This window comes from Chiloscyllium plagiosum, unplaced genomic scaffold (assembly GCF_037043375.1).
Source record: "Chiloscyllium plagiosum isolate Xiang-an unplaced genomic scaffold, Cpla_swu_hap1 HiC_scaffold_4, whole genome shotgun sequence".
Taxonomy (NCBI): domain Eukaryota; kingdom Metazoa; phylum Chordata; class Chondrichthyes; order Orectolobiformes; family Hemiscylliidae; genus Chiloscyllium; species Chiloscyllium plagiosum.
The window spans coordinates 121,610,660-121,633,899 of record NW_028270142.1 but is presented as its reverse complement, the minus strand read 5'-3'; the positions used below and the strand labels follow the sequence as shown (position 1 = coordinate 121,633,899).

The 23,240-nt window shown below is 41.5% G+C and overlaps 1 protein-coding gene and 1 pseudogene across 1 annotated transcript in view; both read left to right on the top strand.

Moving 5' to 3' along the window:
- The window catches only part of fam135b (family with sequence similarity 135 member B), a 374,606-nt gene that overhangs the window by 170,995 nt on the left and 180,371 nt on the right, over window positions 1-23,240 (top strand). The window lies entirely within an intron of this gene.
- LOC148150476 (uncharacterized) lies at window positions 11,859-22,898 on the top strand (annotated as a pseudogene).

The following is a 23,240-nucleotide window of genomic DNA, read 5'->3' as shown; positions in this document are numbered from 1 at the left end:
CATCTCCAAAGATGTACTTCTTTTTTGAAAAGTATTTTTTGGATTGTAGTCATGGTTGAAATGTTGGAAATAGCCAATTTGTGCTTAGTAATATCCCACAAATGACATTAGGATAAGCTGCTTTTTGTGATGTTGATTTGAGAGGTAAGTGTTTGCCAAGACACTAAGGACAGCTCTCTTTTTCTTCAAAATAATGCCATAAGTGGGCAGTTGGCATCAGTTTAAGGTCTTCTCTGTAAGCTGGCACCTGTAACAGTACATTGTGTTCTTTGTGTTGCACTGGTGGCTCTGCCTTAGTTTTAGTGCTCAAGACCTGGAGTGGGACTTAATCACCAAACCTTGTAATGTAGAGGTGATTGTGTCACCAACTGAGCTGTGGCTGACACAGCTGTACAGTTCCCACACCCACCTTCAGAGGAACTAGTCTGTTTCTGTCCTACTGCCAATGTCTTTGCCAAATTTGTGATTTAAAGATTGGAGGATAGCAGTGCAATGATTTGGGTGAAAGGGCTGAATAATTGTTTGATTCATATGCTGATGATACTTTCCTACCTTAGTTGTTGCATGTTGTAAAATGTCATAAGAAATCTGCATTGGGATATAGATATTTCAAGAGAGTGGTCAAGAAACTATCAGATCCAATACATGTAGGAAAATATGAACTTCTCTACTTTAACAGGATGATCAGAAAGGCAGCATATTATTTAAATAGTGAGATTGCAGAACTCTGAGGTACAGAGGGATGGAGGCCACCTGGTACATGTATAATAAAATAGAATTATGTAGATACAGTAGGTGATTAGGAAGGCACATTGAATGCTTTTCATTGTGAGGGAAATGGGAAATAAAAGTAAGGAAACTTTGTTACCGTTTTAGATGGCATTGGTGAGATCACATATTTTCTTCATGCATGGAAAGGTGGGTGTCAATGGTTCTTCCAGCATATATTGCTCATCTCTGGATTGCCCTCAAACTGACCGGCTTCCCAGGCCATTTCCGAGGGCAGCTAAGTGGAACCGCATTAACGTGTCTGGGAGTCACATGTAGACAAAGTAAGGGTGGCAGATTTGACTAATGGACCAGATGGATTTTTATGACAATCTGACAATGGTTACATGATTGCCATTAGTTTAATGTTTCGGCTGTTTATTTTTAAATTAACAAATTCAAATGTTACCATCTGCCATGGTTGGATTTCAGCCTGAAGTTGTCCGAATATTAGATTGGGACTCTGGATTACTGGTCCAGTCTAGTTATCATCAATGCCATCAACACCTCGTCTGGAGACCTCAGTACACATTTGGTCTCCTTATTTAAGAAAGGATATAACTGGGTTAGACAGTTTTCTTTAAAAAGGGAATGGGTCAGAATTCTGATAATTATAGGAGGTAGTTAGCCTAATATCTGTTATTACAGGATGTGGTAGTACATTATATATTCAGATAGAAACAAATACGGCGAGTCTTGACAGGTCTGGTCACATCTGTGGACAGGGGTTGAAAGAGAAATAAAGATATTGTCTAAATGAAGTTGTGGATGGATGAAAATGGTTCCTGACCACTGAGAGCAAAGTAAACAAGACGCTGGCAAGTCCATTGTGTGGAGAGAATGAAAGAAAAATGGAATCAGGCTCTGAAGTTTTGAGATTCACTAATGGGTTTGTGAGGCCTAAATGTGCCTGAGCAGTAAATGAGATGTGGTTCCTCAAACTGCATTGCTTCGTTGGAACGTTTGCAATAAGCTCAGGACACATATTAACCAACAAACAAGGTGCTTTTTTTTAAATGGCAAGCACCTAGAAGGTCAGGGTCAACCTTGTGGACACAGCTGACATGTTTGGTCATCCAGTCAGCATTTAGTCTCGCCAATGTAGAGGAGTCCACATTGTGAGCAGTGAATACTGTAGAGTACATTGAATGAAGTACAGGTGAAATTCTGTTGCATCTGGGAAGTATTTTTGGGACCTTGGGCATTACAAACCTCAGTTAGGCTCCATTTGACTAGGAACTTAATTGCATCAGCTATGTGAATGCTGTCGCTATAAAAGCAGATCAGAGGCTGGGAATTACCTCTTGTCTGCCTGTATCTTTTTATTATCCAAATGATGCAAATTGAGAGTATAATGGAATATTCTCCACTTGTCTGGATGAATGCAGCTTCAACAACACCCACTCTCCATGCCAAAGGTGTCCGCTTGATCGGCACTCTATCCACTCCCTTGAATATTCACTTCCTCCACCACTTTGAGGTACAGTGGCTGCAGTGTGTAGCAAATACAAGATGCACTGTAACAAAGCCACCTTTTGACAGCAACACTCACGCTCACTACTTCTACCGGCCTGAAGGTTGCAGACACGTGGGAACACCACGTGTATGTTTTCCTCCAAGTCACCCAAAATGCTGATTTGGAAGAGTGTTTCTTCAGTGATTGGGTAATATTGTTAGATTTCCACTGTAACACTGTGGGTATACTTGCACCAGTTGGACTGAAGCAGTTCAAGAAGAATGCTCACCACCCCCATAAGGACAACCAATGATTTCAATGTCCCATGAAGGACTAATGATAAAATAAAAGATAAATTGTGTTTATTCAACTTGTGGTAACAGAGCGAGGTTTGTTGCCGTTAATGCAGATGATGTGATCTATATGGATTTTTAAAGATGTGGTATAAAGTGTCACTCAATAATATTGAAATAAAAAATAAGTTTATGGAGTAAAAGAGGCTTTGGAAGCAAGTATTTAAAGTTGTTTGAGTGATAGGAAACAGATTAATGATAAATAGTTGTCTTCTGAACAAACAGATGCTTTTTGTTAGGATTTTGATAGGATTTCCTAGCGTTTGTTGCTTGCATTACTGTTTTTCTTGATATAAACCACATGGATGTAGGTCAATTTCAGAACTTGCAAGTGCGGTGAACAGAGAGAAGAATGTTGAGAATGGTTGTGAGGAAATGTCTCTGGATTTAAAGCATTATCGAGTCATAGAGTGTACAGCAGGGAAACCGACCCTTTAATCCAACTCGCCCATGCTGACTAGATATCCCAACCTAATCTAGTCCCACTTGCCAGCACCTGGCTCATATCCTCAAAACCCTTCCTATTCATTTACCCATCCAGATACATTTTAAATGTTTCAATTATACTAGCTTTCACAACTTCCTCTGGCAGCACATTTCATACACGCACCACCCTCTGCGTGAAAAAGTTGCTCCTCCCTTTTAATATCTTTCCCATCTCACCCTAAGCTTATGCCCTCTAGTTGTGGACTCCCCCACCTCAGGGAAAAGACCTTGTTTATTTTGTCCTATCCATACTCCTTATGATTTTATAAACCTCTGTAAGGTCACCCCACAGTCCAGGGAAAACGGCCCCAGCCTATTCAGCCTCTCCCTATAGCTCAAATCCTCCAACACTGGCAACGACCTTGTAAATCTTTTCTGAACCTTTTCAAGTTTTAACTCTACTTTGGCTTCATAGATGCTGCTAGAGCTGCTGAGTTTCTCCAGCAATTTATTTTTTGTTATTTCAGATCTTCAGCTTCCGCAATTCTTTGTTTTACTTTTTATGAGAAGAATGATAAATAACTTCAAGAAGACAGAGACAGGTTAGTGCTATTGTGGGCACATGGCAGATGAGATTAATGCAGAAAAATAATAAGTGGTACATTTTGGTTAAAGGAACAAGGAGAAGCAATAGAAATTAAAGAGTGATTTCCAAAGAGTATGGAGGAATAGGGAAACAAGGCTATGTGTGCAGAACAATCAGAGGGAGCAGAATGGTTTGAGAAAACAATTCAAAATGTTAAAATTGGAATTTCTAAATGAAGACACTGAGTACAAAAGCAAAATGATTATAGTGAACTAATATAAAATATTGATTCTTCTACAGCTTATTTGTGTGCAGTTCCAGGCTCCACAATTTCAGGAAGATGTGAACTTTAGAGTTTGCAGAAGAGATTTTTGAAGGTAGTACTTAGGATGAGGGACTACATTTATGTGGACAGATTTGAGACACTATTGGTATCCTTATTGGAGCACAAATGTTTGAATGGAGATTTGCTTGGGTTGTTAAAGATTCTGAGATTCTAGATTGTGATGATGCTGTCACTTTAAAAATGTTATTTTGTCCTTGGTTTTGTTTTGAAGAGAAGCCGTAAAGGCAGAGGTGCTGAAGAGTCTAGTTTAATAATGGAAGGGGAATAGCCAGTTCTAGTTTGTTTTTAGCTTTAGCAGTCACAAAATGTTGGAGTCCAGGAGAGATGCAAGCATTAGTAAAGAATTCCTCTGACACTCTCTGAAATTTGCGTTGTTCCCTCCTACCTGTAATAATTTGTATTTGAATTTACCTTTCTGCCGAGGGGTGTGTTTACGGATGTTACTGGATTGGAACAGTTAATTAGTTAGGTTGCTGTATCGGATTGATAAGTAAATCATTCTAAGTTCTGTTTTATTTTGTTCATGTTTCAACTATAGTGTTTAAATAAACTGTTTTGCTTAAAGCCTAGTGGTTTGACCAGCTGCATCACACCCAGAACACCCACTTCACATCTCCCTCTCAAAATAAGAAAATGTTAAGGTCACAGCTACCTTCTTAAAATATTTTGAGGGGGTCTGGCCTGGTCCATAATAAGATAGAAGAATTAGGAGACAAAGAGCAGGCTGTTTTGAAAAAAGAGCCAAAAGTGACTTGCGGAAGCATGACCCTGTCCTTTCCTTAGACGGTCATTTTAACAGTGTCCTGCTTGCATGCTGCAGTGTTCTAGTGAATCACAGCGCAAACTGTAAGAGCAACACCAGATTAGGCACTTTTGGGCAAATATTGAGTTCAACACCTTCAAATTGTGAACTTTTTCTTTCCTTATCATCTTAGCTTGTTACATTCTGCAATCATGTCCTCTCTCTCCTCTCTCCTGACCCCCAGGTGGACTGACTGTGTCCTTTCAAGTCTGGCAGGAGACCGTTGTTCTGCCATTCTCTCATTCAAATCACTTAATTTGAACTATCAATGTCTTTTCTCCACCAGCACCACAATGCCCCCTCCCCCAGCCAACCCAAACTGTAGCATAAATGCTGTCACCTCCACACTTCTCTTCAGCTCTGAAGTGTCATCTAGACTCGAAACATTAGCTTGCTCTCTCTCCGTGGATACTGTCTGACCTGCTGTGATCTTCAGCATTAATTGCTTTCAGTATCTTCAAAGAGTGAATGGTTTGGATCCAGAGCATGTTGCCTGAGAGAATAGTGGAGGAAGATTCAATTGCAATTTTAGGAAAAAAAATTCAATCAGCACTTTTATATTCCATCTGCCAAGTTTTTGCTGATTCCTAGCAGGTGTTCGCTCTAATGATGGAAAATGTGAGGTTGTACACTATGGCAGGACAAATAGAGCTAAAGATTATTTCAATGGATATTCACTACAGAAAACTACACCACAGATATTTGGAAGCCTTTGTGCTTAAATCACACAATGTTGGCTTACAAGTTCAGCAGGCTGTAGGAAAGGCAAAGGGGATGTTGGCCTTTGTTTCAAAGGGAATGTAGTATAAAAATAGGGAGGTCTCACCAACACTATACAAAATGCTAGCCAGACCACAGCTGGAATACTGTGAACAGTATGGGCCTCTCCTCAAAGGAAGGATATACCGTCATCCTAGACAATCTAGAAAAGTTTCGCTAGGTTGATTCTGTGTATGGAGGGACGGTCCTGTGAGGAGAGGTTTGGCAGAGTGGAGTTTAGGAGAATGGAAGATGACTTTATTGAAGCATCACTGATTCTTAAAGGACTTGACAGGATACATGTGGAGAGAGTGTTTCCCCTTGTGATGGGCCTAGGACCAGAGGACATAATCTCAGAATATAAAATCACCCATTTATGACAAGGATGAAGAGAATTCTTTTCTGAGAGGGGTAAATCTGTGGAATTACTTACCATAGGCAGTTGTAGAGTCTGGGCAATTTACAAGCTGCTTCAGCCTTGGATATATTTAATCAATGAAGAATCAAAGATTATGGTGTAAGGCAGGAAAGCTGAGTTGAGGATTATTAGACCAGCCACAATTTCCTTTAGTGGCAAAAAACATGTGATGGGCTGAATGGCCTACTTCTGCTCCTATGTCTTATGATCTCAAGGAAAGAAATGGGGAGTCAAATTAGGTAGGCCTTTTTCCACCCCTTTACACAGGGCAGTCTATTTCCATCCACTGTTATCATACCTGAGGAGTGCCAATCATGATTATTCAAACATGGAGAACATCGCAGCATGACTGATACCGATGATAGGTAAGAACAATGTCCACATGTTATACATGCTGTCTAACAAGTTTCATTAGAACAGGATCAGCACTTGAGAAAATTGAAACTAGGATCTTCTGGACTTTGTAATTTTGGAGAAGATTTGTAGCTCAGGTTGCGGATCAGGTTGTAAATTTGCTCATTCCTGATGAACAGCTTGTGCTCAACATCGACTCTCCTGCTCCTGTGATGCTGCCTGACCGGCTGTGCTTTTCCAATACCACACGTTTTGGCTCTGATCTCCAGTCTTCATTTTCTCCTTGTAAGTTTGCTCGCTGAGCTGGTAGATGTTCTCAGATGTTTCGTCACCATGCTGGATAACATCATCAGAGAGTCTCTAGTGAAGCGTTGGTGTTCTCTCCCACTTGCTATTTATGTATCTTGGTCTGTTGTAGTGGGTGATATCACTTCCAGTTAATTTTCTAAGAGGTTGGTAAATGGAATCCAAATTGATTTGTTTGTTAATGGAGTTCCAGTTTGAATGCCAGGCCTCTAGGAATTGCCATGCATGTCTTTGTTTAGCCTGTCCCAGAATGGATGTATTGTCCCAGTCAAACTGGTGCCCCCCTTTGTCTGTGTGTATGGATACGAGTGATAGTTGGTCATGTCTTTTGGTGGCTAGTTAGTGCTCATGTATCTTGGTGCTTGTTTCTTGCCTGTCTGTCCAATGTAATGTTTGTTGCAGTTCATGCAGGATATTTGTATATGGCATTCATTCTGCTGGTTATTGGTACTGTGTCCTTTAAATTCATCAGGAGCTGTTTCAGTGTAGTGGTAGGTTTGTGGCCTGCCTCATCATTAAGTTGTCTAGAGATCTATCACTAGTATCCATACACACAGATGAAGACCAGTTCGACTCTGACAATACATCCATCCTGGAACAGGCTAAACAAAGACACACGAGGGAATTCCTAGAGCCTGGCATTCACACCAGAACTCCAGTAACAAACATATTGATTTTTGGACCCCATTTACCAAACTCCCAAAAAGAACCAGAAGTGATATCACCCACCACAACAGACCAAGACACACAAATAGTAAGTGGGACAGAACCCCAGCGCTTCATTGGAGGCACACTGATGATGTTACCTAATATGGTGACAATGTCTGAGAACAAATCTACCAGGTCAGTGAGCACACTTACAACCTGATCTTCTGAACTTTAAATCACAGTAGTGGTGTGTTGGGATTAGATTGGCTCCTCATCGGTAAGTTTTAACAGTATGATTACCAGAACTTTAGTGCATATTGTTGGTACATGAGATTTATGAACCATAAACATAAATCATCTTGGGTTGTGTTTGGAGAGTTACCTTGAGCTACATAACACTCAGCTGAAACACAATCTCTGTACTATGAAATTAGGCTTTAATTCTCTGTCTTTTAATTCATCTTCTTGGAGCCAGAGTCTTTGGGCCAGCTACTGTTTATGTTATTACATCTGTTTCTATTGCCCGATCAGACTGCCAAGAAAATGATTTAGAAACATAAATGTCAGGATTCAAGTGATGAATACTGGGCTTCTGGTTTCAATTAAAAGATCAGTCACAATTTAGTTTTTGTTTTCACCCTGTAGGTATCTTTGGCAAATTTCATAAACCATCCCTAGTTTTAGGAATTCTTTTTTTTAATTATACTTCTAGCTGTATCTACAACTATCTATAAACCTATCCAAGAGTCCAAAGCCGTCTATGTGCTGACTCACAGCAAGTCTCATTCATTTGATCTCTGCTGATCCATATTGGCATATAGCCCTGGTTCTGTCTTCAGCTGTCTGAGCTCTGATTAAACCTGTCTACCTCGATCTCCTAGATGCTGCATTAATCCTATGTTTCTGACAAAGCTTTTGGCCACCGACACCAAATTTCCTTGTGTGTTCCGGTGTCAGGTTTTTCCTTTCTTATACTCATTTTGAAGTGGCTTGAGATTTTTCAAGGCCCTGTGTTTTCAAGCCAATATGTAAATACTGTCACAACTGGCTGAGGAAATATGCTGGAAGTAAAACTCCTCTCTTCTAGGGTTGTCACAAAAATTTTAAAAGGTACACCAAATTTGCCAATTTGCCTGACTTTTAGACAGAGGCTGATAGGAAGCAGCTACCAGTTTTCTCTACTGACCAATACTATTTATTTCAAGTATTTTGACCAGGTACTGGTATAGATTGCCATGTAATACTACTATTTTAGATGAAATTACATCTTATTGTCATGTGTACCCGAGTATGAATCCAGTGAAAAATGTATAGAGCCTCCACTCTCTGGCTCTATCTTAGGATACAATCGTTAAAATTAAGAACAAGACCCAAAACTGAAACAAAAAGGGAAGTAAATATTTAGGTCAGCCTTGCTGCCACCATGAGTCTTGAGCTGGGTTGACTCCTGCTGTCTGCGCCGGTCCCACCAATGCCATGGTGCTGCCACCACTTCACCCCCTCTGTTGCTACCTCGAGTCCTGCACCTCACTGCCTACACCTGACCCACCAACATCGGAGTCACCACTGGGCCCACCTCACCGACATGGCCACCATCTTGGAACCAATTAAAGTATCAGAGTCCACCACAAATGCAAGAATGTTATCGTTTTGAGCGAGCGCTGACATCAGAACAGCTGTCGATGCCAATGTGGCCACCATTGTCTCGAGTCCTGTGCTGGACACACCAAAGTTGAAAGTCACCACACTGCATATCTCGCTGTGGGGCCCATGCTACCTGCCATCACCAGTGCCACTGGTTCCGCTGCAGTCGTGCTCCCAAGGACAAAAGGTTAAGAGAGATCTATAGGAAAAAGGAAAAAGAGAAATGGAAGGAAGCAGTGGACAAGCAGGAGCCTGAACATGCTACTCCACTGCCACCATCTTGGAATTATCAATTCCAATTTCAGAAGCACTTTTATGTCCAGGATTGGTGGGGATTTTAAATAGTTCTGATATTTCAGAGACACCAGTGATCACAGTCATTTCAGGACTCTCCTGTTCTCGAACACTTTTTGTCTCAGCAAGACTCCTGTGTTCTTGAAACTTTCTTTAAAAATGAGAAAAGAATGCCCGATGTGGCATTGGAAGAAACCTAATGGGTCAAACCCAGTCCAATTCAAATGTGAAATAGCTGCATTTGTGTGAATTAGGTGAGCTTCGATTTAGATGTACTGTACTTTCTTTGAAATCGATTTAAGCAGAGATAATTTCTTACATGATCATTTGACAAACCTGGTGATGAAACAAAATAAAAAATGATGATTTTGTGTTCGGATGAAACCTCTTTTCACCTGCATTTTATTTCCCTTCTCCCACCCCCACCGGCACCCACACCTACATACAGTTTCCTTCCTTCCTTTCTTATGGCTCTTGTCTCTTGCTGATATGCTTCATCCAAAGTTGTAACCTGAACCTTTCTCAGGCCGTTTGGTTTCCACTTCTCAGTCTCAATGGCTCATGGCAGGATGCTATCACAAGCATAGATGCAATAATTTTCACCTCCCTTCCAGAGTGATGCTGCTATTAATTGGCATACTGTAACTGACCTATTTAAGTTCTGTTGAATCATGTTGAATGTTTTTCTGTATACTGTTTTTCAGCTCCTTTCACTGATCTATGATGAGGCAGTGCTTTTGGCATCAAACCATCTGTACCTGCAATTTTCCACACTCTGCATTCCCTTCCCTAGCATTTCCTTGAGGGCAAAGTGTCAAGCAGAGACTTGGATCTTCCCTACAGGGCAAGAAGGGAAGCAGATCAGAGTGTGAATGAAGAGTTACAGTGGTATTTCTTTGAACAGATGGATTAGCAGTAGTGTTAGCAGAAATTGGCAGGAGATCACCCATTCTCTAATCCAGAAATAGTTGAGACACAGTTGGGAAGATCTAAAGGAGAGAAATTAGAGCAAGGTTTTTACTGAATCAAGGAACTGACATTATATGAAGGGATTCTGGCATACAAATATTGGGAAAAAAAAATTCTAAAATATCTCTCTTTGACCTGTTGCAATTAAGGAATATCACCTCCAAGGAGCTAAAGGAAGGAAGAAGTTTAATATCATTTCAGTGAAAAACACTTAACGTTCTTTAATTTATCTTCTGCATCTGTTAAACTGCTTGAGGTGTTACTCCATTAAATTAACAGGCTGCATTGTGTGGCCCTGTGGCAGCTAGTTTTTTCAGCAGTGGGAGCGAATTTACATCCACAGAATTGTGATTACTTCTAGCTCTAATTTCAGCCACCAATTTGATGACATTACTACATCAGGGAGCATCTGCTGGAAGTATGCAGATTTTAATGTCAATCAGCTTAAAACTCAGTTGATAGGCTTTTTTGATGCAGTGTGTCAGTGTGAGGATTTAACTGTGAGGCCACAACCTGCCCACCTAAAATGGACCAGAGCTGAAAGGGATTTTGCTTCCTCGATGTCTGGCAATAATTAACACGCCATTGTACAGGTCAATGCCTGGTGCCCTGGCAGAGACTGTGTGCTCATTTTGAGGCAGACTGTTGTCCCATCTTCAAATTTTCAATGTAACCACCTCCGCTAGCCAGAGAGTAGCTACTCTATGATAAAGGAGAAAGGGCATAGCTGTCCACTTGCAAATATTGGAAGATATTCCAACATAAAATCTGATAGAACAGACCATTGTGCATGTCTCTCTCCTGCACACGATTATCATCATGAGGCTAAATTCCTAATTGCTATCAGCTATGCAGCATCGAGATGATAATGATGAGGAGGAGATAACCAAAACAATGATTCATCTGCCTGTGACCCAAGTAAACGATTCCCAAGTCCAACAATTTCATCACTGACCATTGCAGCATTCACCAGGTTATATTTCAAAAATAAAATCCTCCAGAAAATAAATCTTCCAAATTGAATATATCATTCCATTTGCATGCAGATATTAGTTGATTAGCCCTGCATTGTTCTTTGGTTGTTGCATGTTCAAAACTAAATAGTGTTAACCCAGAGTGGCTGGTGGAAGGCTGTTGACTTTCAGGTAGGGACGCTCTGAGATTACTTTAATTTGAAGCAATGCCTGGACCCAACTTGAACTACACCTATCTCAAACAAGTCTGGCCTGGGTGGATGAAGGGCAGAAGGCTGTGCACACGTAATTGACACAAGGGCTGATGGAAAGGAGGTGGTGGGTTTTGGGGCTCCTGTAGGTAGTGCAGCCCCGGACATGTGCAAGTCATTAAATGCAGCGCCAGGCAGGTGGTGGCTGACTGCAATTTGCTGAGGAAAGAGAGAGAGAGAGCGTGAAAGAGCAAGAGAGAAGTGGTGGCAGTGAGCAAGAGGGAGGGTGGGTACAGCATTTTCCGGCCTGGTGAGGATGAGATGTCCATGAGTCGGTGCCGGGTTCTGCGAAGCCATGGCCCCGGGACGTGAGCTGAGATGGCAGAGCCGTCGCTGCCCAAGTGACTGATGCCACTGTTCAGCCAGAGGCTCTCAGCTCTGCCCCCTGCCCCACTAAGCCGCTAGCCCTGGCCACTGTGCCTATAGGACTTTGCCAGCCAGCCGGTGGTAGCTGGCAGCCTCCCCCCCCCACCGCCAACTCCAGCCCACCTCGGGGACATAGACATGGGAGTGAAAGTGGGCAGAGACAGTGTATCCTCTCAGGTGGTCACAGTATCTACTGGCACACAAATAGATACAGCATCCACTGGCATCCACATGATTACAGTATCCGTGGGCACTAGAGTAGCCCCAATTCCGACTGGCATCCAAGGGGCTACAGTTTCCACTGGCATCCAAATAGATACAGTACCTGCAGGCAGTAGAAATAGCCCCAATTCCTACTGGCACCCAAATGTCTACAGCATCTGGGGAATCCCAACTAGTTTCAGTGCCCACTTGCTCTCAAGCGGTTATAGATTGTGGTCACTGTGCATGGCGAGAGTGCACGGAAGCTGCACCAACAACCTCACCGCTATCTTCGGGACCTCATGCTGACCATCGATCCAGTCCTCAGCACCCTTTCTGCTGGCCAGGAGACGGCGAGCAGCAACTGTAGAAGGAGAACCTTGGAGACCCCATGTCTGATGCTAGCCCCTTGCCTGTGGCAGGGAGACAGTGATGGGGGCCTACAAGCAGACGGGAGTGATAGCCCAGATGTACCCAAGTGGAAAAGACTGGAAAACTGGGACAGTCCTGGCGGTCTAAGACTGGTGAATGGCCACAGCGAAGATCCGGGCCCTGGCAAGGATGCCAAATGTAAGAAAGAGGAGGATGAAAACATTGTGCCCTTGGTGTGCCGAGACGTTAATGTGATGGGCAGGGCATAGCAGGACATGCAGTTGAGACTGCAGATGCAGGACTTGGTCAACAACTATATTATGCCCTGCATGAATTGCTCTGGCATCTGCGTCAAGGACAATTTTCTGGGGGAGGGACTGGACAATAAGGTCCTTATGGAAGTGCTGACCCTTCACCAGAATGGGATCCTGATGGACGGGGAAGGTAGTCAGCCCTCTCAGCATGCCCACCTGGAGCATCAGAGGTGACAAGACCTCCAGGGTGGATGACAAGGAACAAGCCTGTGCCAATATTGGCCTCTTGATGGCCAGGATCGATGAGCTGCTCACTGATAGCGCTGGCAGGGCTGGGGGCATACGTGGTCAATGGGAAGACTAAGGTAAGGGCTACTCTGGGAGATGGACGTGCTAAGGGTGGGAGCCAATGTTTGTTTGGAAGGGCCAATTGCATTGTGCTTGACCTATCAATAATGTACAGTCTGTTATTAAGTTAAAGTTGCATTGTAAACAAGTAGGAAGGAAGACAATTTGAGCCATACCCTCCATTCTCAGCAGTCCCTCTTGTCCGCATGTGAGTATTTACGTACAGGTAATTCTGCTATTACACTGCAGTTGCTTTCCTGTGAGACCCCACGCTACACAAAAGTCACGCTATACAAATCACTGAAACTGAGGCTTAACCTTATAGACGGTTATAAAATCACAAGAGGCATGGAAAGGGTAAATAGACAAGGTCTTTTCCCTGGAGTGAAGGAGTCCAGAACTAGAGGGCATACGTTTAAGTTGAGAGGGAACAGATTTAAAAGGGAACTGAGGGGCGTTTTCCACACAGACAGTGATGCATGTATGGAATGAGCTGCCAGAGGAGGTGGTGGAGGCTGGTACAATTACAACATTTAAAAGGCATCTGGAATGGGTATGTGAATAGGAAGAGTTTAGAGGGATATGGGCCAAATGCTGCATATGGGACTAAATTTAGGATGCCTGGTCAGTGTGGACAAGTTAGACCGTAGAGTGTGTTTCCTTGCTGTACATCTCCATGATTCTCTCAATCACATTTAAAGTTTTGGCGATGCAATCACGCTACAGCCAACACATGTTTTGAAAGTATCGTTTTGAGAAACGGTGTCCCCTCTTTGTCAATAGTGTTGCAAAGAATTCATGTTGACGAAATGTGCATTATAGCAGAACGACTTGTATGTATATCTGTGTCAGGGCCCACACTCGCTGAAGTTACAGTTGAAGTCAGCGTCTTTCAAATGATAGGAAAGCAAAGAATGAGCAGGGCTACAGGGAGAGAGTGGGTCAGGGGCATGAAGCAAACTGATCCTTCAGAATGGCAGGCATAATGGGCTGAATGGACCCCTCACCTCATGGCAATTTTGCAACATGTGTTAGCTAACATATTTTGACAGACTGGATGCTACCAGTCTGTTTTAACCCCCACCCCTTCAAACAAAATAAGTGCGCGAAATTAGACCAGCTGACAGCAAGGCGTCAGTTATTTTAGACCCAGAGAAGTTTGTTCGGTGATTACATGAATCTTTACGTTTCTCTGTGTCTGAGGGTTGTGAGTGGTTGGAAGGTGAGAATATGTAAGACTTAGGTGAATAAATTTCTGGATACTCAAGGGCATTGGACATGATATTGGGAATGGGTGGGAAAGTGAGGTTGAAGCCTAGTAAATAGGAAGAGGATCAGGGCCCTGCTCCTGTATTGTGAGCGTGCATACCATCTTGAACCCTGGTCTTTCTAGGTAGAGGTAGGGTCACTACCACTATGCCACAAGAAGGCCCTGCACATGTTTACATTTATGATTGGCCTGAAGCTTTTGCCATTACGATGGGAAAGATTCAATCATCTCATCAGCAGCAGTTTAATACAAGGTGCTGTGTTAATTGGATTAGGCTGCCTTTAGCCCATAGTTCATAGAAGTAGCCTCATCCTGACGTTAAGTTTCTTTAGGAAGGACATTGTTCAACTTGAAAAGGTTCAGGAAAGATTTACAAAGATGTTACCAGGGTTGGAGGATTTGAGCTGTAGGGAGAAGTTGAATAGACTGGGGCCATTTTTCCCTATGGTGGGGGAGCCCAGAACTAGAGGGCATACATTGAGATTGAGAAGGGAAAGATATAAAAGGGACCTAAGTGGTAACAGAAGGTGGTACTTGTATGGTGAGAGCTGCCAGAGGAAGTGGTGGAAGCTGGCACAATCGCAGCATTTAAAATACATCTGGATGGGTATATAAGTAGGAATGGTTTAGAAGGATATGGGCCAAATGCTGGCAAATGGGACTAGATTAGTTGGGGTGTTTGGTCAGCAGGGACGAGTTGGACCGAAGGGTCAGTTTCCATGCTGTACATCTCTATGACTCTAAGTATTCTGGCAGATGTTGGAAGTAGCAATGCCTTTGGCCTAACAGAGGATACCATCATGTTTTATTCTTAACTAACAGTGGGATCAACGTCATAGTAGATATTTTCCAGTTTATCCCCTATGAAAGAACCTCATGTATCATGTGAAGATGAGGGGAAAAAAGTAAATGTTAATAATTCAATATATTGTCTCTGTTACATAGTCAATCATGAATAAAATTTCCATTCAGAAAGAAGAACAGAAACGTCAAATATCTTCAAGTAATGAATCTCACATAAAACAAAATTCTATTTGAGCTCCAACATTAAAGATGTCTCATCCTCTAATATCCTCAATAAGCTATCCATTACATTTTGAAACTCAGAAACCCTTACTGAGCTCACTCAAGCTTTTCTAACTCTGCCAAGCATTCATAACAATATAAATAAAATGCTTCGAGAAAGGTAAATTAATTGCTCATCAAAGTATAGCATTCAAGGTCTTTTTCTTTTTGGACCTTCCTCTGCAAATCAAACAGTTTTTGTTTTGAAAAGCTCTCATTAGCAGCTGTGGCTTGTTTTAAAGTTTATAGAGCAGGTGATTTTTAAAAAAAAACTCCAAAACCTGAGAACTATCTGCCCTTCAGGAGAATTTATGCATACTCCACCAATTTATGACATTCACACCATGGATAAGACACTGGCAACAGTCACAGTTGAATCTGTTTCAACTCTCAGCTCATTTTAGATGGACCACCAGCGTTGTGATATGGAATGCCAATAAAGCTTCATCCAGAAATGGTTTGTTAAATCTGTATCCCATCAGCTATTTTTATGGACTCAGAGTCTTCCTACTCTCAAATCTATGGCATGAGGAATCCGAGGTGTAAAACCATGACCTGCTGCTGTATGCCATCACATACTTCAATCACGTCTCTGTATCCTTGTCAGAATTTGAGCACCAGCTAAGAACTTTATGATAATTTATGTTTCGATCTTGTGAGATTTTACAAAGATACAATTTAAGGTTGAGTTACCATGGAAATGGGAGGGGTACATTGTTTCCTATTCTAGTTCCACATTTCCACCCATCAAGACAAATTTAAATGTACCCAGGTTGGTGATATGTTTAATTACATGGGTCTCAGACTATGTCATGGATACTGTTAAGAACAAGATTTGGAGGAACCAGTGTTGGACTGGGGTGGACAAATTTAAAAATTACACAACACCAGGTTATAATCCAACAGGTTTACTTGGAGGCACTAGCTTTCAGAGTGCTGCTCCTTCATCAGATGGTTGTGAAGCAGGACCATAAGACAGAATATATAACAAAAGATTACAGTGTCATGCAGTTAAAATAATACATTGAACAAATCTAGATTAAGTCTTTCATCCTTTAGAATGGATTTTCTAGTTTCAGTTCTTTAATGTGTAAATCCCAGAACTTCTTTTAAGTCACGTTCTCAAGATAACGTCAGGTTTCTTAAGAAAAGGTGACATCTTAGCTCAGACAATGCATTAAAGGTGTGAGGTTAACGTCTGGCTATATCCCAATCTTGAGTCAGTCTGCTTCTATTTCTAAAGTAGAATTTACAAGATATTACAAAGAGAGGCTGACTAAGCTCGGACTTTTCTCTCTGGAGAGAAGGAGTAAGAGAGATGACTTGATTGAGGTAAAGAAGGTAATGAATCAGAAACATGATAGTCAATAGCCAGAGACATTTTCCCCAGGGCAGGAATGACTGGCATGAGGGGTCATAGTTTTAAGATGTTAGGAGGAAGATATAGAGGAGATGTCAGAGGTAAGTTCTTTACGCAGAGAGTTGTGAATGCATGGAATGCATTACCAGCATGGTAGTGGAAGCAGAGTCATTAGGGACATTTAAGCGACTGCTGGGTATGTACATGGAGAGTAGTGAATTGAGGAATGCGTAGGATAGGTTATTTTATTTTAGATTAGAAATAATCCTCGGCACACCATCGTGGGCAGAAAGCCTGTTCTGTGCTTTACTTTTCTATGTTCTATGTTCTACCTTTTATGAAAAAATACTTAAAAATCTGAATGCCAACCTATTTCAATGGAGTTTAATGTTGCAGCTCTACCTCTTAAAGACTGTTCGCATTGCAGGGCTAAAGAAAAACATTCTGAATTACCTGATTAACAAGATGCTAAAAAAAAACTGTACTCCTTGAACTTAGAGTGAATGCATGCAAATGTATTTATGTTTTTACACCCTGTAATGAAATTCATTTATAAACTACTATTCATTTCACCAAGAGCTGTGATCCTTTTTATTAATTAATAAAATTTTTAAACAATAATGGCATTTAGGTGTTGCTAACTACTCCAATATTTACTGTGACCCGGAATTGTCTTCTCGAACCACTGCAGTCCAGTAGGTAAATCTATAATGCCATTCGGAGAGAAGTCCAGGATTATAACCCAACAATAATGAAGGAACAGCAATATATTTTCAGTCAGGATGGTGAGTGGCTCGGAGGGGAAATTGCAGGTTTAATATCTTAAAATTTTGAACAGAGAGCAATTTGCTCAGGAAAAGGCACTGGACACAACAGTAATAATGATGCACCTACCAGGAGCAAGAAGCTTAGCTGGAGTCATTTTGTCTTTTGAGATGTCACATGGCTCATTTTGAATGTAATAAGACCAGTGCATTTCTGAAATCAGTCAGATAAACAATTTGGCTTGCTTGCCTCCTCTCCTTTCTTTGTAATTCCGCCATGCAAAATGTATGAGCTAATCCTAGCAAAAGTCATCATGACAATGCAGGGAGAGTTCTTCAAGTGGATATTTTTGAGAACTCTTCATTTCCAGAAAAAGGAACTTAGCCAGCTACGACTGTTCCAGGAAGTCTCCCCACGACCAGTAGTAATGAATTTCAAACACAGATCAGTATTACAACTGAGGTTGAGTGTGTATTGCTGGAAAAGCATCTTCTCTTCGTAAGACAAGCCCTCCAGTCCAGGCAATATCCTGGTAAACCTTCTTTGCACCCTCTCCAAAACCTCTGTATCTTTCCTATAATAGGACGACCAGAATTGCACACAATATTCCAAATCTGGTTCTCACCAGGGTCTTGTAGAGCTGCAGCAAAACCTCTCAACTCTTAAATTCGATCCCCATATTAATGAAAGCCAGAACACCATATGCTTTCTTAACAACCCTATTCACTTGGATGCCAACTTTGTGGGATCTATGTACTTGAACACCTAGATCCCTGTGTTCCTCCACACTGCCAAGAATCCTGTCTTTAATCCTATATTCAGCATTCAAGTTCGACCTTCCAAAATGTACCATTTCACATTTATCCAGATTGAACTCCATTTGCCATTTCTCAGCCCAGCTCTGCATCCTGCCTATGTCATGCTGCAGCCTTCAATAGCCCTCAATACTATCAAAGGCACCTCCAACCTTTGTGTCATCAACAAATTTACTAACCCACCTCTCAACCTCCTCATCCAAGCCATTTATAAAATCTATAAAGAGCAGAGGCCCAAGCACAGAGCCCTGCAGGACCCCACTCAACACTGACCTCCAGCCAGAATACTTTCCATCTGCAACCACTCTCTGCCTTCTGTTAACCAACCAATTCTGAATCCAGCCAGTCAAGTCTCCCTATGTCCCATACTTCCTGACTTTATGAATGAGCCTACTATACTATTAAAATGTTATTATGCTGAGCATTTGCCAGTGCCTCTATGTCCCATTGGCGGACATACACTTCAAAATGTTTCAGCGGCAGTAATAGTCCTAGGGTTTAAAATATGCCTTTCTGGTAAACCTTCCCTTTTTTCTCTTCCCAGTATTCAGTCAGGGAAAATCACTGACAAAGACAGTACAAAAATAATTGAATTCAAGGTAGTTTATGGAGAGAAAAGTTAAATTATGTAATAAAGTAGAAAATATGTGGATCTTAGTAATAAAGATGTTATATGTGTCACAAAGCTGGTTTCTTTTTCTAAAAGCTGTTCCTTTCTCAAGGATACTATATCTTGTCTTTTCAGTGAGGTAATAAACCACTCTCGGCACCAATTAGTCTAGTTTGGTACAAAGATTAAAGGGTCTTGAGAGGCCTTTTTCTTTATACGTAAATAAATAAGACTTCAGGCCAAAGTGGTCAAGTTTTAGAAATGACCTATATAATGAATGGGGAATGGTTTCCCCACCGGCTTTTATTGGGACTATTGTGTGTATTTGGAGCAGGGTTATTAGGTCTACTTTGGATGCATTGACTTCTGTAGGGATTCTTTATTCTGTTCTTTGTGTTTCATTGTGTAATCTTGTGAATAAATTTTTGTCTGTTCTAAAACGTGGTAGTCAACCTAGCTATCTCAATCTGGGAAATTTTCACTGTACACTTACCAAAACAAATTGCAAAGTTACGGTCTAGACTGCCTGCTTAAGAATGCTTTGAGTAGTCTGGTCTAGTCCATAACAGATTGGGAGCTCTTTGTGGGGTTTTAAACAGCGAGTGGTAGGTGCTAGTGTCTTTATTTTAGGTGTTGGTTTGGTTAGGTAGACATAGCTTGGGATAGTAGTGCCTCTTTCAGTTGCCAAAAGTTTTCCGGATATGGATGCGGTGACTTTGGAAGTTTTACAAAAGGGGAATAAGACCAAGTAGCAGGAATTAGTAGAGAAACTGGAATTGGAACTGTCTGCATCTGTGAGGAAATGAGACATAATTACAATAATAGCTCAGCTTTTAAACCTGCTGGAGAAACCATCAGAATCCATAGAGATGGCAAGAATTCAATTGCAAATGAAGTAGCTTGAGTTAGAGGCGAGAGATAATGAAAGCACAATAGAAGTGAAACAGTTTGAATTATGATTAAAAGCAGAAGGGTAAAAGAGAGTGGTAGAGCATAGAGAAAAAGAGGGTTTTTGAACTTCAAAAACTGACACTTTAAAAGGAAAGTCAGCTTAAAAGATTGGAGATAAAGGCTGAAGATAATCTTAGTGAGGAAACAGTACAGACTTATGTGGAAGAGCAGAGATTTAAAATGGCAAGTTTGGCAGCTGAAGTGTCTGATTATGAGCTGGTCCATAATATACGGTTTGGCTTCCAGCATCAGTTTCAGTCCACGAGGGATGGAAATTGGAGCAAAGAGAAATCCTCACATAGAAAGGGAAAGGTTCATCTCAGTGAAGATCATAAGGATAACTTACCACAGGGTAAAAAAGAAGCCCTTGAGGGGGACAAAGAAGTTAAAAAGCTCCGGTGTTTTAATTGTGCCACTCCAGCCACACAAAATCAGTGTTGGTGGGCTAGGAGAAAGCCAGATCTAGGAAAACCAGACAAGCCTGAATGTTGTGTTGGACTAGTAACAAAAAGCACAAGGAAAGTTAGACAACTGCCTCAGAGCATACAAGATGTTCAGAGGTTGATTTAAGGAGGAAGTGCCATATCTGCTTAAAAAAAATACATGCAAGGGTAAAGTTTATTCACATAGGTCAGGAATAGTAGGTAAGGAGGTTACAGTATTAAGGAACACGGGATCCTTTCCGTCTACAATGCTGAAGGATGAGGAGACATGTACTCCTGAGGAACTACTGCCAGAAAAGGTACTGGTAACAGGAATTCATGGTGCGACAAAGAGTGCTAAATATGTAAATTGAGGCTAGAGAGTCTAGAGAAGAGTGGAGAATTTGTGTTAGGAGTACAGGGCAAACTCTCAGCTCCAGGAATACACTTTCTCCTTGCAAATGATGTAGCTGATTCACTGGCAGGTGTGCTGCCTATTCTAGTTGAAAAGCCAGTGGAAATGCAGGCAACTGAAGACATGAAGGATGTTTATCCAAAAATTTTCCCTGATGGTGTGGTCACAAGATCACAGAGGCACAAGCTGATACAGGAAAGTTCAAAAGGCACAAATAAGGAAGCTGACATAGCATTATTCAAGACTTTTTTGATCAGATAAGTGGAACAAAGAAGGAGCAAATAGGTCAACATACAAGTATCTTTAGCTCTGCTAAGCTGATTGAATTACAGCAGAAAGATGAAAACTTAAAATAGCTGTATCAGAAGGCACTTTCGGAGAAGGAAAGTGAATGTGTGGCATTACTTAACAAATGATGTCTTAATGAGGAAATGGAGATCATTACACATTCAAGCAGATGAGAAATGGGCAGAGATTCATCAAATTGTTTTGCCAGTAGGGTATAGAAAGGGGGTGAAAAAGCGCAGCAGGTCAGGCAGCATCCTGATTACTGAGGAAGGGCTTATGCCCGAAGCGTCGATTCTCCTGTTCCTTGGATGCTGCCTGACGTGCTGCGCTTTTCCAGCAACACATTTTCAGCTGTGTAGGTCCCCTACCTCAAACAAAAAGTGGGAATAAGTATTTATTAATAATAATGGATGTGTTGACTAGATTTCCAGAAGCAATCCTGTTTTGCACCATCACATCTAAAAGAGTTGTAGAAGAATTACTTAATTGTTTTATTAGATACAGATTACCAATAGAGATCCAGACTGTTCAAGGAGGTTATGGATAATTTGGGAATAAAGCAGTTCAAATCTACTGCGTACCATCCGAAATTGCAGAAAGCACGAGAGAGCTCTAACGACCATGTTGAGGGCTTATGGTCAGGATTATCCAGATGATTGGGATAAGGGAGTTCCGTTTGTACTTCTTGCGATCAAAGCTGCACTTGAATGAATCGACCAAATTCAGTCCGTTTGAATTAATGTTTGGGCATGCAGGAAGAGGACTGTTAAAGTTGATTAAGGAGAAGTTAAATCAGTCAGAATTCAGAGACCACCCATTTGGACTAGGTGTCAAATTTTAGAGAACGATTAAATAGAGCTGGAGAGTTGGCTAGACAGCAATTAAAAGTATCAAAGTCAACACCGTTACAAACACTGCTGCATATCTAATTCTATGGTTGGAGGACTGTCGAAAAAGTGGGACAAGCAACTTACATTTCTAAGTTGGACTTGCTCAGAGGTTCCTGGCAAGTACCTCTGTCAGAGAGAGCAAAGGCAATTTTGGCTTTCGTAATGCCAAATGGACTATATCGGTTCAAAGTCATGTCATTAGATATGAAAAACGGTCCAGCCACTTTTCAGAGACTGACTAATAAGGACATTTCCAGATTACCCAACTGTGTTGTGTATATTGATGACCTGGTGATTTTTAGTCATTCGTGGAAGGAACATTTACAGCATTTTTTGGACTTGATTGATTGACTTTGGTGGTAAATCTAGCTAAAAGTGAATTTGCCAAAGCCCAAGTCACCTTCCGGGGACATGTTATTGGACATGGATAAATGGCCCCATGGAATGCAAAAATGAATGTAATTGGGGAATTTCCCACACTGTCGATGGAAAAAAAACAGTACTACGGTTCCTGGAATTGAGTGGATTTTACCGAAGGTTTGTTTCGAACTTTAGCAGGGTAGCTGTTCCACTCACTGAATTGTTAAAAAAAGGGCAAGAAGTTTCCTTGGACAGTGGACTGTCAAAAAGCATTTGACAGTCTAAAAACTGTGTTAACCACTGCCCCAGTATTAGCCTCACCGGATTACGCAAAACCTTTCAAGGTGGCTATCGATGCCAGTAATGTGGGTGTCAGTGTGGTGCTTCAGCAGGAGGATGAAGAGGGGATCGAGAGATCCATTGGGTATTTTTCCAGAAAGTTGAATGTTCACCAACAGAAATATTCAATGGTGGAGAAAGAGACTTTAAACTTGGTGTTGGCATTACCACATGTCAGTGTTTATATTGCCAGCAGTGCATTTGAGACAACTGTGTACACTGATCATAACCCATTGACATTTGTGGAAACATTTAAGGACAGAAATGCCAGACTGTTTCAATGGAGCTTGTTGTTGCAGCCATTCAATTTGACTGTTGTGCATGTGGCAGGTCATGAAAACACGATTGCTGATTCGTTATCGAGACTCGAATGCGATACGGAGGCATTTGGTAGCCGGTGTGCCGCAGCCTGAATTTGCATGTGGTTGTGCATGTTTGCACATTTATAGTTAGTATAGCGTATATGTGTGTTTAGACAACCAACTTGGTTTTAAAGGGGGGGGGGGGGAATGTGTCATAAGGCTGATTTCTTTTTTCTAAATGCTGTTCCTTTTCTCAAGGATACTATGTCCTTGATTTTTTTTCAGAGGGGTAATAAACCACTCTCGGTTCCAGATAGTCTGGTTTGGTACACAGATTAGAGGGTATTGAGAGGCCTTTTTGTTTATGTGTAAACAGATGAGACTTCAGGCCAAAGTGGCCATGTTGTAGGAGTGACCTGTATAATGAAAGGGGAGTGGTCAGCTCTCTAGCTGAGCAGTTTAGTTTAGTCCAGAACTAATGAGGAGTTCAACA